This window comes from Chrysochloris asiatica, unplaced genomic scaffold (assembly GCF_000296735.1).
Source record: "Chrysochloris asiatica unplaced genomic scaffold, ChrAsi1.0 scaffold00282, whole genome shotgun sequence".
NCBI classification, from domain to species: Eukaryota; Metazoa; Chordata; class Mammalia; order Afrosoricida; family Chrysochloridae; genus Chrysochloris; species Chrysochloris asiatica.
The window spans coordinates 488,142-490,893 of NW_006408800.1; the positions used below are offsets into that span (position 1 = coordinate 488,142).

At 48.6% G+C, this 2,752-nt stretch overlaps 1 pseudogene; it reads left to right on the forward strand.

Annotated features, from left to right (window-relative positions):
• The window catches only part of LOC102810564, a 5,729-nt pseudogene extending 4,713 nt beyond the window's left edge, over positions 1 to 1,016 (forward strand).
• Positions 1,017 to 2,752: the final 1,736 nt, after the last annotated feature.

Consider the following 2,752-nt stretch of genomic DNA (forward strand, 5'->3'; position numbering starts at 1 on the left):
AGTAAAGATTGCAGGGCAGTGAGTTGCTGCCTGCAGAGGCCATGATGCCTGTAGTCCCAAGCCTGCCCACCAGTGATGTATCCACCCTGGCTTTGGGGTGCCTCATTGTCACCCTTCTTCTTCTGTTTGTCTGTGTATTCTTTCGCTATCCCTATCACCGCTAGATCTCCCCTCCTCGTGAACCAAACACTCGTGACAACTATGTCGAGGTCAGTCCCCGGCAAGGCTGCAGGACAAGAGGAGATCGTCCTGGTGCTTACTGGGAATTAGATTTCTCAGAGGTAAAGCCTGGAAGGTATAATTATAAATATTTGCTAGTCTTTGTAGACACCTTTTCAGGAGAGACAGAAGCCTTCCCCACCAAGCGTGAAACAGCACAAATAGTAGCTAAGAAGTTGCTGGAAGACATCCTACCGAGGTATGGCTTTCCAGCGATGCTTGGGTCAGATAATGGACCCGCCTTCATCTCCAAGGTGAGTCAGGGGTTAGCTAAAGTGCTGGGGGCCGATTGGAAATTACATTTTGCATACAGACCCCAGAGTTCAGGCCAGGTAGAAAGAATGAATAGGACCCTAAAAGAGACTTTGATTAAACTGACCCTGGAGACTGGCGCAGATTGGATGACTCTCCTTCCTTTTGCCCTATATAGAGTCCGGAACACACCGTACAAGCTAAAGTTAACCCTGTTTGAGAACATGTTTGGGGTGCCCCCACCCATCATTCCGAACTTCCAGTCGGAAGTACTGATTGAATTTGATGACCGAAAGTTGCTCCTTTCCCTAAAAAGTCTCCAGCAGGTGCATCGCAGCGTCTGGCTGCAGTTGAGAGCATTGTATGAGACAGGCCCGCCCCCGGAGCCCCACACCTATCACCCCAGAAACTGGGTCTACATCCGGAGGCACCGGCAAGGAGACGTTGAATCGCGTTGGAAGGGGCCTTTTTTGGTGATCCTGACCACTCCCACTGCCCTCAAAGTTGACGGTGTCGCTGCCTGGGTATACTACACACACGTCTGACCAGCTGACCCACTGACACCAGGAGAGGGCGCCCAACGATGGGAAATCTCCAAAGGCCGAGACAACCCTTTAAAACTTCACATCCGCAGGACTTGCCAGCCGGCTCAGCCCTCTGGGTCATCTTCAGCCTCCCTAGAATAAAAGCCCAACCCCACCATAACCCTCCCAAGACTAAATCTAAGGGAAACACCCAGAACTTGACTATACTTGCAATCCCGATCATATTAACCCTCATCCTATGGACCCAGGGATCCCCTCACTCACCCCAGCAGCTAACCTGGCAGGTTATCTCCCCCAAAGCGAGGTAGTTGTGTCAGTGTCTAAGCAAGCGACCCCTAATACCTGGTGGCCTGATATAATAGTTGACTTATGCCAACTAGCTGTGGGATCATGGGACGTGCCAACGTTTGAACCCAGTAGCGGGGGAGTACCTGAATGCAATGGGAGGTTTGACTGTAGCAGACGTTGCTCAGGTGTAGGAATAGGATCCGGAGCTGGATGTGGACATCCTACTCTCAGGGCAATACTGAGGACACTCCCCATCTATGTGTACCCCCAGGACGGGAGGAGTAGGGCTCAGGCTTATAAGTGTGGGGAACCAGAGCATTTCTTTTGTGCATCTTGGGGTTGCAAAACAACAGGAGACACATATGGGAAGCCCTCCTCGTCATGGGACTTAATAACTGTGAAAAGAAATCATTCAGGCAGAGGACTAGTTAACGGAGAGTGTTGGAACCGGCAAGCAGTGGGACTCCCTAACGGAGGAGGTTTTAGTTCTTGGGGAACCTGGCGGGGGGATGGGCCTTGTAAGCAATATAAGTATAATCCAATAGTCATTCGGTTCACAGAGAAAGGAAAGCAGTGGACCGGATGGACAACAGTCAGAGTCTGGGGAATTCGTGTTTATAAAACTGAACATGACCATGGGGTAATATTCACATTAAGGCAGACAGTAAAGACCACAGGAACTTCCATGGGGCCTAATAAGATTTTCAACCCACTGAAACTGCCACAAGGACCACCGAGACCAGTGACCATGAGTACCAAAACAGGGAGTAAAGAGATAACAGTTTCCTACAAACCCAATACCCTAGAGGATCCACTATTGTGGTTAATTAATTAAACATTCCTAGTTCTGAATGCCTCTAGCCCAAATTTTACTTAGTCGTGCTGGTTGTGTTATGACGCGAAGCCTTCCTATTACAAGGGGATTGCTTTTAACACTAACATAATCACCAGTGTCAACCCCTCCAGAAACCCACCAGTTCAGAAGAACAAATTGACCTTGCAGTCAGTATCCGGACAAGGCTTATGCATAGGGATCGTCCCAAAAACCCACCGTCACCTCTGTAGCACTACCCAGCAAGCCGAAGCAAACACTTATGTCTTGCCCCCGGCAAATGGGTGGTGGGTGTGTTCCACTGGGTTAACCTCCTGTGTACATACTCAAGTTCTTGTTACAACAAAAGATTTTTGTGTACTAATACAACTAATACCAAGGCTGATATACCATGAGAATATAGATCTTTTGAATAAATGGCAAGATAGCCCAGCCAGGAAGAAACGGGAACCAGTTACTGCAATAACAGTCTCACTCCTGTTAGGACTAGGAGCAGCAGGAGAAGCAACAGGAGCTTCCTCTTTGATCCTGCAGGGGCAGCAATATCAAAGTCTCAGAACAGCAATAGATTTAGATATAGAAAGAATAGAGAATTCTATCTCTCATCTCCAGGAAT